We start from the raw sequence: 17,034 nt of genomic DNA, 5'->3' as shown, positions 1-17,034 counted from the left end.
TAGGTAAGCTGCGGGTGAAACTGAGGCGCAAAATCTAGTAAGTATTACTATAAAGGTGAAGTGAAAGTTTGTGTGTATGTATGTTTACCTTTTTACGCTTAAACAACTGGATGGACTTGATTGATGGCGTGTGCGTGCAAGCTTTTTTCTATATTTAAGAGGTTAAACTGAGTTTTTGAGGATTTAAATAAAAAACCACTTTAATATAATACTTTAATCAGTATCACTGACCCTTAAACAAAATTAATTTGTTTTAAAAATTCCTGACGATATCAGACTTTTCTGAAAGCTTTTTAGCTGCATGATGTATTCGAACTTTCAGATACTTTAGCATCTGGATTCAAAATGTCTGGAACATATTCGAGAATGTTGACTTGGATGCCAATGTACTCGGCCCGTACACTCCGTCCATTTATTTCTTAAACTTGGTTCATTCGGGAATCTAAAAACAAAAATACATGAGGGAATATTGACTAGGCCTGCTGGTATCCCCAGCGGCTTATAACCCGACTAATGACAGATTACATGTATTATCATAATGAATCTTCTGGCACATGATGACTTTCACTCCAGTCGGTTAATACCCAATTTATAGGTTTAGAATAATCAAATTTTTAACATAATTACGAGAAAACTTACATTTCGGTAACATCAAACAATCGTTTTCTTAATGTTTATTACCTTCAGTTACCATATAATAGCGAAAAAATGCTACTTACCGATGAAAGGTTATGTTTGGTTCTTTTCGTTCACTACGGCTTTTACAACCAATTATACAACAATTCACCATTACTGCAAACGAAATCACACAAAATACTGTGTAGAACAATGTTCTGATTGTTTTATTTGACATGAAATCACTATAAATTGATGAAAAACATCAAAACACCACGCAATTGTCTGCCACCAAAGCAAATGCACGGGGTGGAAACGCCATAGTGTTTGACAGATGGTTAGTCAAATGTCATTTCTAGGGGCATCCACAGGCATCCACGTAATCTCAGCGAACATAGCCTGTAGGATTAGGCCAATTAAAAAAAAAGAGCATCCGTTATGTCAACTGTCATTTTAATGACATTGACAGGACAGTATCCACTCATTCATTCGCTGAATTCGCTCGCTCATTCATTCAATCAATCAATCATTCACTCAATTCTTATCGAAATTCCGAGTTGAAAAAATCTTGATTCCGAAATATTTGGAAATAAATGCAAACAAAATAGCAATTTTCATTGCTCATAATGGTCATTTTATACATTTCACATTATCACCAAATGCATCGTGACCAGTTGCTCGTCCACCAAGTCCAGGGTTTTTTCCCTGGCACGTGATGAAGCATTGCAGGCTCTAAGGATGCAGTACACAGATGAGACAGATGCAGTACTTCCTGCCTGCAAATCCTTTATCAGGATCTATGACAAAGGAGCAACTTCGTCAAAGAAAGGCAAGTGATTTTAGGTTATTAAACAACCTTCCAAATTGCTATAAAGTTTGCTGCAATTTCTTTAGGACTGAACTGACTGATTTTTGTTTCAGGTCTGCCAATCACATTTTGAGGATAAATAAATCCAAAACAATCTATTGGTTATGATGAATGGATGTCCTATTTTTTATTCATCCATGAAGATAATAACATCTCGGCGACCATCCAAGCTGTTGCTGATCAGGTCATCCAGTAAGTTAAAGTATATACCTAGATTCAACCATAAAGTGTTTTGCAAGTACTAATTTAATTAGTCTATACGAATAAAGATATTTTAATTTTTTAATTTGACTAAAAAAGTAAACAATGTTCTTAATAAGCATTACTTTTATTTGAAGATCAATCTACTTAGTCAATAAAACTAAAATAGAAAGAGATATTTTACTACATATCAGTAAAACAAATTATCCTTATTCTATTTGTTTGGATTAGGCACCCTACATAAATTATTTTATTAACACAGTAACTTACCACTAAAAATTGAAACATTAATTTTAACATTTAAGATTTAAATACAGAATGTTGCAATAGATGATTGTTAATTTTTTTTTCTTTCTAGCTGCTAATAGAGATAACTTCAATTCAATGTTGTTGCTAGATAATGCTGTGTTCAACTTAGTTGTAAATATACCTAAGTACTTTTAAATTGAAATTCACCTACAATATTCTTCGAACATAATTTATAATTTCAATATGTAGGTAATTTAAACAGATTTTTTGTGATAGTAATTTTTCTTTTGTAATGTTTTGTAAGCAGTATTTATTAGGTATGATGAACATTTAATTTTGTTCTGCAAAGAAAACTTTCTAAAAGTCTAAAGTTATTTAAATTATATTGTTTTGTTTGATAATTAATTGTACATTAAGTTTTACAGGATTTTTCCAATATACTTTATATTTAGTAAAGGTTGCAGTATTCTATCTTACAAAACTATCTTTTTAAATTAATTTTAGATAGTTATACCACAGGTTATACCATCATACTTAATTAATTTTATAGGTTTATTTTATGCTAATTTTTTAATTATGTAATAAATTTTAATTATGGTTTATTAAAATATTTCAGAAACTCCTGCCATCTACATCAGAGCCACATTATGGATAATATTATTGCTGCGTCCTAAGGTATCATAATAATGTATTTAATTTATTAAATTTCAAATCTAATTACATAAAAGGAGAAACTGACTGACTGACATATCAACGCACAGCCTAAACGTCTAAACGTAGGCACTTGAAATTTGGAAGGGACGTAGCTTAGGTACCGTAGAGGTGCACTAAGAAAGGAATTCTCGAAATTCCCACGGGAACGGGAATTAGCGGGAAAAAACGGGATCCACGCGTACGAAGTAGCGGGCGGCCGCTAGTATTCTTCTACAATTATTAATATTAAGTATTTCAGTTTCATTTTGATGCTTTTTTCAAAGTAGATAATTAATTTTAAGAAAGCGTTTATAATATGATTAATACATGTATTATACTATTGTTATTAATTATTTCAGGTTCAGCTTGCAAATAAACTCATCAAGCAGAAGCGGTACTGTCTTGGATGGAGTCATGAATCGCGCATTTCAAGACCAACGGCGTGGAATAGAGTGGGGTATAATCGGAGTCTTAGAAGACTTAGATTATGCCGATGACCTCTGTTTGCTGAGCCACACGCATCGCGATATGCAGTCCAAACTTGATGACCTACATCGAGAAGCGGGTATCACAGGGCTCAAAATTAACTGCCGGAAGACCCAAGAGATGCGATCTGGTGTGAGAAATTGCACGCCATTACGGATTGGTGCAGAGGATGTGGCACGAGTCCACAATTTCACCTACCTCGGGAGCGTCGTGTCAGAAACTGGAGGTACCGAAGAGGACATCACTTCGCGCATTGCCAAGGCCAGAGTTACCTTCGCACGACTTCGCCCCATATGGCAGTCACGGAAATTGACCCGAAGGGTCAAGATCAAAATATTCGGGTCCAACGTTAAATCCGTTCTGCTCTATGGGTGTGAAACGTGGAAGGTCACCAAGGTTATCTCGCACCAGCTGCAGGTCTTCATCAACCGCTGCCTTCGCCGAATTCTCGGCATATACTGGCCCGAGAAAATCTCCAACGTCGAGCTATTGGAACGCTGCCACGAAATTCCGATCGACCAGCAGATCAAGCGCCGCAAGTGGAACTGGATTGGCCACACTCCGAAGGGACCCCGATCACATCCCTAAGCAGGCTCTGGATTGGAATCCCCAAGGAAAACGCAAACGTGGTCGACCCAGGCAAACTTGGCGGCGCACTGTAGCGGACGAGGCGAAGAAGATCGGCAAAACCTGGAGCGAGATCAAGCGAGAAGCTCAAGACCGAACGAGATAAGAATAAGAATAAGAATAAGAAAAACTTTATTTGACACAAAAGAAAACAAAAACAGAACAAAGGGACTTAAAACTATACACGCATAATATTTTGTGCCAAAAAGGCGCCCGCTCAGCATTAATCGAGCCACGCGTGCATGCACGCGTGCCCCGACGCTGGTTTTCAGCGGGTGCCTCTCCAACCAACATTTTAAATACAAAAAACAAAACATTAAACAAGACATTGACATTGACAAGAGGGCGCCACTATCTCACCGACTGAGGACTGAGATGGAGACCGAGATGGAGGACTGTTGTAGTAAAGTAGTTGACTGTTGCAGTGAAGTAAGTCAAGAGGCGGTACATACAAACAAAAGGTGGACTCTTTGTTTTTTTTTTAAAACGGAGCCCGAAAGCGTATGAGCTATTGCGCCACATATTTATTTTGCCTAGTCAACGATCAAGAAAATGAAGGTATCGAGTGAAAAAACTGCCCCAATCATACAGCACCAAATTTGGTAGGTTTGACAAACGTTCAATAATATCATTTAAATACAGTGTGAGTCACGTTAAAGTGTACATATGAAAATAGATGAAACTAGACCTATTTTTATCGACAAAAAAGAGGTCAAAAATTTTTTCAGTTTTTTTTTTAAATTTTTATAGAATTTTTTTTCTTCCAATTACTTATTGTAAAGAAAACGTAATAACTTTTAAACTAAGCGGTATATCCTGATAAAATAAAAACAGTAATAATGCTAAATAACAGGCGATACTAAAAAAAATACATAAAATACTCAAAAAATGCCAACAAATAATAAAAAATGATACTTTTGGAAAAAAATCTGCTTTTAAATTCGTGTTTTTTTGGTTATTTGATAAATTTCTCCAAAAAATGCCCCTATAACAGGTGGTTTTTATTACTTTTTATTATTCTCTATCGTATTATCTTTGTAAAACCAAAAATCGCATGTCTCTATCCCTATCACAACATTTGCTATGATCGTTTGAACAAAGGCCTGCCACAACATTATTCTCCGCTACAGGTAGAGACAATTTTAATTTTAACTAAAATGATTATTTTACTTCGAAATCTTTTGTTTTTATTTGAAATCTAACTTGTCTTTATCAAAATTACAAATCTAGAGCCATTTTCAGTTTCGTTGTTAACGAAGCGTTGAATGGCGCGCCCGGAGAGGCTTAGTTCAAACGATCATTGCAAACGTTGTGATAGGGATAGAGACATGCGATTTCTGGTTGTACGAAGGTAATGCGATAGAGAATAATACAAAGTAATAAAAACCACCGGTTATAGGGGCATTTTTTGGAGAAATTTATCAAATTACCAAAAAAACACGAATTTAAAAGCAGATTTTTTTCAAAAAGTGTCATTTTTTATTATTTGTTGGCATTTTTTATGTATTTTATGTATTTTTTTAGTATCGCCTGTTATTTAGCATTATTACTGTTTTTATTTTATCAGGATATACCGCTTAGTTTGAAAGTTATTACGTTTTCTTTACAATAAGTAATTGGAAGAAAAAAAATTCTATAAAAGATTAAAAAAAAATCTCAAAATTTTTTTTACCTCTTTTTTGTCGATAAAAATAGGTCTAGTTTCATCTATTTTCATATGTACACTTTAACGTGACTCACACTGTATAAATTATGTACAGTCGAGTTCATAAATATAAGCACAGTGCCAATTTTAAAAAATATTGTAAGTGTTTTAACGATCATACAAATCTAAAACAAATTCAGACAAATGTAATCATAAGCTGTTCATAAATATGTTGCGGTAACGCAGTATTGACTACGCTACTGCGCTATAATCTGTTGAAAATGCGCGTGTGCATATTTTATACCTTAAGTTGTAAAGGCTATAAGGTTTATTTTCGTGCGCCATAATGACTGTGATTTCATGGATAAGTTCACGCATGCTGGTTTTGATAATAATAAATTATGAAATAAATAAAAAAATCTGCTCTTTACGTTAATCGATTAAGTTACTAATAATTCTGAGTGAGTCTAATGATAAAAAAATGGCAACACCTAAAAGAATCACCCAGTATGTAGTAGTATTATCCTTAATAATATTGTAAATGTTACACCAAATTTAATCTGGTTTAATATGAATGGAATAAGCGTCGACAGACATCACGTGCACACAGTGGATACAAGTCGCCAATTTGAGTTCTTTTTCTATTATTATAAACAGCTTCTTCAGTCTGTTATGATTTGTAATTAGAATCATAATAATGTAATTCATATTGTTTCAGATTCCGGCCCAGTGTATAGTTTTTTCAACTAAAGTTTTTTGTTATTTTTGCCTCAAGAATGTACTTATTGTGAATTTCTTTGTTAATGGCTGTATAGTTTTACTTGAGTCAAAGAAAATCGTAGTTGTTGTATAAACAAATAATTTATAAATCTATTAGGGTAAATTTTATTGTCGTCTTTTTTTTTCTTAGAAACTTGCAGTACATTATTCACTTTTTGGAAACTGATAATTACTTGTTAATACCATAATTTATTATGGAAAATTGTACTGTTAAGTAGGTCTTTTGTAGTTTTACGCAAGTTAAAGAAAATCGTAGTATATTTTTTTCTACACAAATTTTACTTAGGTATAAGGGGACATATGATTGTTTGTTTGTTTATATTGAACAGGCTCCGAAACTAAGTACTGGACCAATTTGAAAAATTATTTCACAATTAGAATCCTTCATTTTCCCTAATGAAGATACGCTAAAACTGGATTTTTACTGGCGGTACGAAGTTCGCCGGGTCAGCTAGTTTCTTATAAACATGCAAATACGGTAAATATGATTCATTTTGTTAATGGCTGTCTAGTGTTACGCAATTACAGGTAATCATCATTTTTATTGTAAACAGCGTTTATATTTTATAAATTAATTAGGTACCATTTATATTTTATAAATAGCTTTTGCCCGCGGCTTCACCCGCATGAAATTTAGTGCCACAGATTGGCATAAATTATACCCTGTGGGCGTCATTTGGCTGAAACGAACGAACGAACGATACCCTATTATGTTAATCTGGGTTACAAATAATAATACTGTAAATTTTCAACCAAATCCGTTCAGTAGTTTTTGCGTGAAAGAGTAACAAACATCCACACAAACTTTGACCTTTATAATATTAGTAGGATTTATAGTCTGCGACAATAGAAATGTTCGCTCGCTTGAAATTTTGTAAACAATTATTGCAAAAAGTTAATAATTATATTATTCTGTTCTGTTGGCTTCAATGGTGGGTACCTATTTATTACAAAAAGTTAAACTCTAGGTAAAATTGACATTTAGTATGGAATTGTAATTTTAAACCAGTGTTCATCCCATTCATAGAGGAGGTTTAATTCTCTAAGGTTCATCCCGGGCTTAATTTTTATTGTAATAATGGGTTTTATGACTAAAATTGACTCAAACAGAGATAAATTAACTAAGAATCTTTAACATTTACTTACTTGGCAATTAAAGATAGATTTACTCAAATCCTACTTCCTACTAATATTACAAATGCGAAAGTTTGTATGGATGTCTGGAATCTGGACGTTAACATGTTTGTTACTCTTTCACGCAAAAACTACTGAACGGATTTTGATGAAACTTTGCAGTATTATACTTTAAAACCCAAAATAACTAACATACATGGTGGAATTTTGTAATGCCACTCGGAGGTAAAGTACTCTTAATACTGTAGATACAAAATTGTAGTCAAAGAAAACATTTCTTTATTTTTTAAAAGAAATAGAACTGCATTCAAAGATTTCCAAAACTTAGCTTGCCACACCCGGGAATCGAACCAACTAAAATCTGCGAAAAAACTACACCCTTTATTTTATTGTACCGATCGTTAAAGTTAAGTATAAGGTGAAATCTTAAATTATTGTAATTATTTACGGAAAATTGTATGGTATGGTGGTGAATTTTCGCAAAATTTTTCGAAAATCTTTGAATGCTCTTTACAAAAATAAAGGAATGTTTCATTTGAGATATTTTTTTCTATCTACAGTATTAAGAGTACTTTCCCTCCAGGTGGCATTACAAAATTCCACCCTGTATAGGCTATAATTTATGACGATATTTGACAAACTAAATTATACGCGTGTGAAGCCGCGGGCAACAGCTAGTTACTAAATATTATGTTCATAAATAGTTCAGTCTCAATGTTATTGATGAAAATAAAGCCCAACCAGACTTTATTTTCTATTGGCGCGGTAGGTTTTCTTTTATTTTTCTTAAAAACCCGCAGTTGATGATTCTGTGAATTAATGGCTGTATAGTTTTACTTACTAATAGTATTTCATAGTTTCCTAAGTTTATGGTGCTTACTTATAATTATCGAGTTAAGCGGATGATTTTTTATTCCATTATTATTTTGTAATTTTCCTTACGGAATAAGAAATCATCCGGTTGGTATTTATCTTCGGACGTGTAGATAATTCTAAGATGTACTTCATGTTCAGACTCAAGTGCTCAAAAGATAGGACCACCTTTGTAATTTTGTCGATAGTTGTATGCATTTGTTTTTAAGTTGTATTTTTATGAAATAAATTTTTTAATATAACTTTTTTTATGGTTTTTTATTTCTATAAATAATTTGAAATAATAATGTATCCGTACCGTTATTGGTGCGGTAACGTTACCCGTTATAAAATATATTAAAGCGGTACTGCAACGTCGCTAAGGCAGTCGTTATTAAAAAGTTATGATCTTTTTTTTTTTTAGCGCTACCCAATGGAAGTCCATAGATGCCGGAACTTTTACTATGAACGGACCAATCATAGGGCCGTTTCCTATCTGTCCCTGTCTCATCTGTGAGCAAATGGTGGCAAACATAAAAAACCGATACGCAAGCGGAGACAGAAAAAAATGTTTTGTCCTGCTCTCCCATATTTATCTGACATATAAGCTTTCTCACTCTAATTTTTTTTTTTAATTAGTAGCTTATCTATACTCTATCCTCTATCTACGGGCAAAACAACGATAAATGTCAGATCTGTCAAAATGACGTTTTTAGTTTTCTCAAAATAGTTTTTTTTTTTTTTTTTTTTTTTTTTTTTTTTTTTTTTTTTTTTTTAATGGCAATCCGCGCAGTATGCGCCGTGCCAGAGTCGAGTAAAACGGGGAAACGGGGAGATTAAAATATTTTCGGCAACGGATTTAAATTTAGGAAATTAGGATCAGGAGAGGACATAGGATATAGGTAACTACTACTAGTACTAAATACATAACGACTAAAATATTAAATACAAGAACAACAGGTTTATATCTTAATACTATTGAAATTTAAGTATGAAATAATACATTTATATACATTTATACAGTTTAAGTATAGTAGACATACTATAGAGGTTGGGAACGGAATATGGAGAGAGATTAATGAGTTCAGGAGGACATTTCGGTTACTGTAACGAGGACAAGTGAAGAGAATATGATTGAGATCCTCGACCTCTATCCCACACTCACACATTTCGTCATTAATAATGCGTAGTTTATATAGATGAGCACGTGTGCAAGTATGTCCTAAACGCATTCTTGTAATGATGGATGTTTCCATCTTGTTAAATTTAGTTTTGAAGAACCATGGCTTCAACGGAATTGTTGGTTGAATTTTAAAAAATGTTCTCCCTTTAGTTACACTACTATCCTCCCATTCTTCTTGCCATTTCTGTATATATTGTAGTTTAGGTAACGTCACTAAGTCGTGAGAATAATTCAGATAGGGGAACAAGTCTCCACAATGCACTGCCTCATTTGCTAGCCGATCAGATATTTCATTTCCCCTGATGTTTCTGTGACTGGGAATCCAAGCAAAATGTACAGTAAGTCCTTTCAAAAAACAATCATAAAGAGCACTTCTAATTTGGTATATTATTGGAAATTGTGTTTTAGTTTTAAATGGGAACCTTTCTAGAGCTTGTAAGGCACTTTTTGAGTCTGTAAAGACAACAGATTTTTTTAGTTTTGTTATTGTAATATATTCCACGGCTTTAAATAGTCCAAAACATTCTCCAGTGAATATGGTGGATTCAGGAGGTAATTTAATTTTTTGAACAATGTTGTACTGTGAATGATAAACTCCAACGCCAGTGCAGGTATCAACAGAATGTTTGGAGCCATCGGTGTAAATATGGTGGAAATCATTGAATTCTGAATCAACAATTAAGTTGAAATAATAAACTGCATTTCTGTCTGATTTTTCAATAGGGAGATAGTGTATAATTGGCGGAGTTAGAAGAGACTCTAGACTACAGTTAAATAATGGAAGATAATTAGAACGATGAGTTGGAGAACTCAATGAAGAGAATTTCCGGAAACTAATAATTAAACAAGGTAATGTTTTATTTGCCCAATAACTTGAATTCGGTATCATATCGGATAGAGTTTGAAGTTTAGCTACAAGTGGATGGTTATCAAATTGTATTATGCGGAATAAAAATTTATCTGAGAGTAATTGGCGTCTCAACCTTAATGGTGAGTCGCAACACTCTACTTGGAGTGCGTTTATGGGACTGGATTTCATTGCGCCTGTAACTATTCTTAAAGCCTTTGACTGTATTTTATCTAGATTTTTGAAACTTGTAATACTTCCGGGCTCTAATAAAAACATTCCGTAATCTAATACTGATCTGATAAGGGCGTTGTATACAAGTTTTAATGAGAAGGGATGAGCACCCCACCATACACCAGCCAAACACCTTAGTAAATTTAAAAGACGTTCACATTTACCTACAACATATTCACAATGTGAGCTGCCAGTGAGTTTTGAGTCAAGAACTAAACCTAAAAATTTATGTCTTTAATGGAATAGTAATGTTATTGTAATATACTTGGATTGGTGGCGGAGCTCGTTTTCTAGTAAAAATAACAGCAGCACTTTTGGAAGCAGATATTTCCAACCCATTTTTTTCCATCCATATTTTTAGAAGATCTAGAGTGGCCGTAATAGAGCTGCAGGCGTCTTCAACAGATTTATTATCGGTATAAATTAATAGGTCATCCGCATATTGCAGAATTTTAATATTATCATATAAGCTAGAATCTAAATCATATGTATAAACATTATATAATAGTGGGCTGAGAACAGAGCCTTGCGGCAGGCCTTTCCAAACTGATCGTGTATCTATCATATCAGAACCAGTTAGAGAGATATTACGGCCATATAAAGCATTTAGGATGAAATTTGTAAATTTCCAAGAAACCTGAAGGGCTAAAAGTTTCTGTTTTAAAACGTCTATAAGTACATTATCATATGCGGCGGAAATATCCAAAAAAGTTGCAAGTACAGATTCATTATTAGTGAATGCTAGTCGGATGTCAGAAATAAAAATACTGATGCTATCCAATGTGCATTTTCCTTTCCTAAAACCGTACTGACTATCCGATATTAAGCCTTTACTTTCAAAATGCCACTCTAAACGATTTTTAATAAGATGTTCTATTAGTTTTAATAGGATGGATGATAAGGCTATAGGGCGATATGAAGAAGCGTCAGATAGGGGTTTATTCGGTTTACACACTGGCAACACTACTTGTGTTTTCCATTCTGACGGGAGAGTTCCTGTGTTTACAAATGAATTGATGAGCTGTAAATAATAACCTAAAATGTTGTCACTGAGATGAGTAAAGAAAGAATATGGTATTCCGTCGGCCCCAGGGGCGGAATCTTTAGTATTAGACACAACTCCCTTTAATTCATAAAGGGAAAAGTCTGAATCCAATGCCATGTTACTTACTGTGTGTGAGGAAGCCTCATCGCTGACTATGTTGTGTGGTACCCAAGGGGGAGCTAATTTGGTTAAAAAGTCATGAGCTAATGTTTCTGGTATTGATGGACTAGAAATATCACTAAACACAGATTTAAATCTTCTAATACTACGCCAAACTATAGATGAAGGAGTGTTGGGGGATATAGAAAGACAGAAGTTTTTCCAACTCTCAGATTTCTTTTTTTTCAATAATTTAGAGGTTCTTTATTTACAGACATAACTAAATCAAAATTCTCTGAAGTCATATTATATTTATATTGTTTTTCAATCTCTTTTCTGCGTTTAATTGCTTCTGTACATTCTGAATCCCACCAAGGGGGTGAAGGAATTTTGTTAGATAAATTTCCCTTTAGAGGGAAAACTTCATTTGCTGCTTCGATCAGAATATTTGTAAGAGCATTGGCACAATCTAGTTGGTTATCAGATGATATATTTGGGAGTGAAGATATTTTACTTTCTACACAATTTTTAAAAGTTAGCCAAGTGTCACTAGTACTGTCTGGTAACCTGTGTTTTAATTGAGATGTATGTTTCAGTGCTTTAGGTTTATTATATGGAAAGGAAATTAAAATAGGGAAATGGTCACTTCCATATGAGGACGGCAGGGTGCGCCAGGTTAAGGAAGAGGCCAAACTTGGTGTACAAATGGAGAGGTCAACTGCACTAACATTTTGATTTGGTGCTGTGAGGCGTGTGGGAGAGCCAGTATTTAAAGTACAGAGGTTATTACTGTCAATTATATCAAGAAGTGCTTCACCATAATTGTTTGACACTGTACTACCCCATGTCTGATGGTGAGAGTTGAAATCCCCTAATAATAAAAATGGTCTTGGTAAGGAAGAGATGATCTGATCAATTTCATTAATAATAGACAAAGAGGGATGTGGAATATATACAGAGGCTATACATATATTACATACACTTACAGCTAAAATAGAAAAATCTTCACTATGTACAGGCAAATTTACAGGAGAGAATGGGACGGAGTTCCTGATGAAAATAGCCACTCCACCATATCCATCAGGTCTGTCTTCTCTAAGGCAATGGTAATTTTTAAATTTACAAATATTATTTGGTTTAAGCCAGGTCTCTGCCAAGGCGACAACTACAGGCTCAAACTTATTGAGTAAGTGTATAAACTCACTCTTCTTACTTATCAAACTACGACAGTTCCACTGGAGAAACTTTACTTGGGCCATTTTGAATAAATTTCACTAAAACATCTAAAAAAGAGGCAGCGTTGGACGGTGAACTACTATTAGGTTGTGTTAATAAATTAATTAAAGTTAAAAGTAAATTTGTTACTTCTCTAAAACTAGGATTTATCTGCTCAGTAGGAGTGTTATCAAATGCACAGCCATTATTTGGAGATGGAATTGTATATTCATTGATGAGTGCCTGATGGGCTCGTTTGTCATATCCCTGAGTGGGAGGTGGAGGTGTACGTGGTTTTAGAAAAACAGTTTTTTTGTGGGAATTGGATGTAGGAATGTTATTACTTGCAATAGTGGGATGTATAATTTCTTTAATGTTTTTTGCAGGGCTGGCAGAAACAACATCCGCAAAGGATTTGGAGGCAGGTGGATGTAGCTTTGAGGCTTCCGCGTATGAAACACAATTATGGGCCATATAATGTTTTATTTGCTTCTGGCGAGACAGCTCTGGACAAGCTTTGCTGGTGGCTAAATGGGAACCGGAACATAAGCAGCAAAAAGCGTTATCTTCCTCCACCATACAGGAGTCACCAGTGTGATCATGACCACACTTGTAACAGCGTGGTTTCGACCGACACTGTACCTTTGTGTGGCCAAAGCGGCAACAGTTGTAACACTGTATGGTAGGGAAGATATATAGTTCCACCGGAAGTGCATTATAGCAAATAAAAATACGCTTCGGCAAGACCTGGCCGTCGAAAGTGATCACAGCAGATTGTGACGGTTTCCATACTGGTGTACCATTAATAAAGGTTTTATAATTAAGTCGTCTTACTTTAATAATTTCCCCACATCCTATAGGAATGTTAATATTGGATATGATCTCCTCTGGAGACCATTCTGCTGGTATTCCCCTCACTAATCCCATCCTAGTAACATTAAAAGTTGGGATAAATGCTTTCAGATTGTTTTTCAATAGGCTGTCATGGTTTAGGAATGAATTAGCTGCTGTGAAATCAGAGAAGGCCATCGCTATTTTATTTCGTCCTATCTGTTTAACACTACCATTTATGATGTTTTGAAATCCATTCTTTTTTAAAAACTTGCCAAAGGAGACTGAGTGCATTGTGGAGCCATCATCTGGGGAAGTCTGAATTCTTTGAACATGTATGGTATAAGGGGAGGCATCAGTACTATTATATAGTTTTCTACCAAAATCTGGGGTTGAAGAAAGTTGTGAGTCGGTAATTGTTGAGGCAGAAGGCTGGGAGTTAGTTTGCGTAATATTTTTAATTTTATTATGTTTTTTTGCTGCCGGACTTGGGGGGGATTCCGAAATGGTAGGTGTAGGGGGCAGATCGCAGGCACAATCATTTTCCTTTACTTCTTGTCCAATATGTTTCCTTTTACGTTTGTTACAATTTTTACATTTGTGAACTCTGCAGCGTTTTCTAGCTGTAGTTGCAGGAGAACCATCCGTGTCCATAGCTGACTCATTGGAAATAGCCACCATTGGGCCTAAAAGGGGAGCAAAAGTATTCGCATCTACAGGGATAGTCACAAAGTGGCCCGCCGGGGGAGCCTCCCCCGGGTCAGGCGGCTCGTTCATCTGGACGACTAAATAGTTTTAAAGACTTACCAATATACAGCAATTATACACTAACTACACAATATATAAATAATCAAGTAAATATAAACACTAATTACACCTCTTCTGATCACTACAACAGATAAATTTTAATTTTAAAGCTAAGAGAAACAAAAACGCGCCCGACCAGTTTAACGTTTCCCGCGCTCAGTCCTCAAAATAGTTCTGGCATTGCCATTGCACCGTTAAAGAAAAAAAAAACTTGTTAAAAAAGTTTATGAAAAGAATAATTTCCGGCATTTCCGGCGAGAAAGCTGAAAACTGAAATAAAAGCACTCAAAATGGAAACATTGAATAAAATGAAATAGTTCCAGTTTATTTTGTAACTTATTATTAGTACCGTTTGAAAGAGCTCGTGAAACACTTTCAGGATCAGTAATCAGTTTTTCTATATCTTGTATAGTTTGAAAATAATAGAGTGAGATCACTTATCGTTTCCATCCTGTATACAGTAGGCCACAGTTCCAGTTATTTCTGATTTTTCTCTCGCTCTCAGCAAAATAATGGTGATAAAACGAGACGGATGACCGGAAAGGGGTAGCTGAAGAAACTGTGGCCGATAGTGATAGTAAGGCCTCCTTAGTATAGGTAAGTTATCAAATTAGGTATAATTCGAAAGGTCATGTCCTTACTCGCACTATAAAAATAATACAACAAGTTTATCATAGCTTTATTACTGAAGCTCTGCCACGTGGTAAGGTATGCATGTGGTGAATTGATGAAAATTTTGCATAGTATTATTAGGCGGTTTCAGGCAGGTTTTTAAGCATTCCTTACGGGTTTCAAAATTATTTTGATTGCCACCACAACCAGAGTAAAGTCGACGCTTGCATGTTCTGTAAATTACGAAATAAATTGTTATCTAGTCCGGATGTTTTATGTTTTCTTTTGCTTATTGTTGTTTTTCTTTTCTATAAATAAGTTATGTTTAAGATGCGTTAATTTAACGCTCTAAATTTGTAAGAACATAGTTACCTACTTACATTCTTAAGAAATACTTACTTGGCAAATCTATCCCAATACCAGCGGTTATAATGACCAAAACAATTGCCAAAGTCGAACGACAGCGAACAGAAGTATGGTATTCGACCTAAAAGAAATAAATGCTCATGTAAATTAGAGTAGGCTTAATCTTGAAAATTAGGTAACTTGTTGCTGCTTAATCTAACCTGTTTGTGCAGTAGTATTAAGATGGCAATAGTCCAAACAATCCTCTTTACTTTCGAATCTATTCCCATTTCCCTGACAGCCCCCCCAAAAGAACTGGTAGCATTTTCTTTGTTTCACATCGAAATACCACTGGAGAATGTCCGCGCGACAAGGCCCGGTGTCAGGTCTGAGGAAACAGGACTTGTGTTTTGCTGCAATTCAAGATAATTCAGAATCTATGAGAAAATAAGATTAGGCTCAATCTATTTTTAAACTCTACTCTAATTACTCTGATCATCAATTTTCGTGCTTTTGCACGAAGAGGATGATGTTTAAAACGACATTCAACCAGGTGCTTCCTAAACTGGGAGGGGTGCTTCTGCTGGTGCAGGTCCTAATTCCTTTTACTCATTGCTTAAGCGTAGAGCAAACCTAATGAGTGTAAACGGGAGGTTTTATGTAGTGGGTGGTAATCGGCTGAGGAATCTCACATAGCCAGCTTAAATGCCCCCTTTGTAGCAGGTAGGTATGTATTCACATTTACTCTGCATAAAAAGGACAATCTGACTAAACAGATCATTTTGATTCAATCACTGTAAATAGCTAATACTTAGTTTAGTGGAAAAAGTATACAAGTTACCTCGAAGAGTTTCATCTAATTGCATACATATTGTTTTAGTGTATGGGTCTGGCGTTTCAGTTGTTCTGTGTTTTCCATAGTATTTGTGTTTTTTTCTCTTTTTTCTGCAGTCAGATAGGCATATCAACAATATCAACGCTACCAACAGTATTCTACAGTTTACACCAAGCTTAAATCTCCACCATACTTGCATGGCCGCGGAAAACCCTCATACTACGTATTTTATTTGAAATACATTTTATAGTGATCGTGCCATAAAATGGAAATTTTATCGCTTAGAATAAATAGATTTACTGATATAAAATCAACCACCAATCTTACAAATCGCATTCAAACAAATAATGATATTTTTTTATTTAAAGGGTCTACGATTTGGGATGCCTTTGCTTCATTAACTTTTATAAAAATGACATTTCAAACCGCCAAAATTTGATTTTACCAACGACTTCTAACGTAAAAATAAAAAAGTTATGCAAAAACTTTTTGCCAAGTAAGTAAATCAACTGAATTGCAGTTTCTAATGAGAAACTTGTGCAATCCAAATAAAATTATCGATAATTACTTTGAATTGTAATTACAATGTTAGTAAAAAAATCCAGTTCATAACGAAGTTGCTTAAACTAAGTAATTATGTAACTACAAGAAATCTCGTAAAATACAAATTCTTTTTATGAGACAATTTAACTAATACGTCAATATAAAAGTTATAACTCGATAATCTACTGATTGTTGATTTAAAATGGCCAACACCGGTTTCGTCACTAATGGCACGTCATTATTCGTCGAGTAGCGAACGAAACGAATGCTAAGCGGTGGGCGGGGTGC

The 17,034-nt window shown here is 34.6% G+C and overlaps 3 long non-coding RNA genes across 7 annotated transcripts; 2 read left to right on the top strand and 1 right to left on the bottom strand.

The window, feature by feature from the left end:
- Positions 1–199: 199 nt before the first annotated feature.
- On the bottom strand, positions 200–912 carry LOC135087117 (uncharacterized). Its single transcript, XR_010260683.1, has 2 exons — positions 720–912; positions 200–442 (listed from the first exon to the last, which is right to left on the bottom strand). It is a non-coding gene; the product is annotated as an uncharacterized LOC135087117 (long non-coding RNA).
- A 218-nt stretch (positions 913–1,130) lies between these two features.
- Positions 1,131–3,838, top strand: LOC135086886 (uncharacterized). Its single transcript, XR_010260624.1, has 4 exons — positions 1,131–1,444; positions 1,537–1,675; positions 2,550–2,608; positions 2,986–3,838. It is a non-coding gene; the product is annotated as an uncharacterized LOC135086886 (long non-coding RNA).
- Positions 3,839–10,845: 7,007 nt separating this feature from the next.
- Positions 10,846–13,584, top strand: LOC135087197 (uncharacterized). Of its 5 annotated transcripts, XR_010260709.1 has the most exons (4): positions 10,846–11,817; positions 12,155–12,450; positions 12,547–12,664; positions 13,160–13,584. It is a non-coding gene; the product is annotated as an uncharacterized LOC135087197 (long non-coding RNA). The 5 variants fall into 5 exon arrangements; XR_010260707.1 differs by having other exon boundaries at positions 10,846–11,437; positions 12,155–12,664; XR_010260706.1 differs by having other exon boundaries at positions 10,846–11,488; positions 12,155–12,664.
- The last annotated feature ends 3,450 nt before the right edge of the window (positions 13,585–17,034 follow it).

The sequence above is a fragment of the Ostrinia nubilalis genome, chromosome Z (assembly GCF_963855985.1).
Source record: "Ostrinia nubilalis chromosome Z, ilOstNubi1.1, whole genome shotgun sequence".
Classification (NCBI taxonomy): Eukaryota; Metazoa; Arthropoda; class Insecta; order Lepidoptera; family Crambidae; genus Ostrinia; species Ostrinia nubilalis.
Note: the sequence above shows the minus strand (reverse complement) of the source record. Positions and strands in the feature narration are given on the sequence as shown.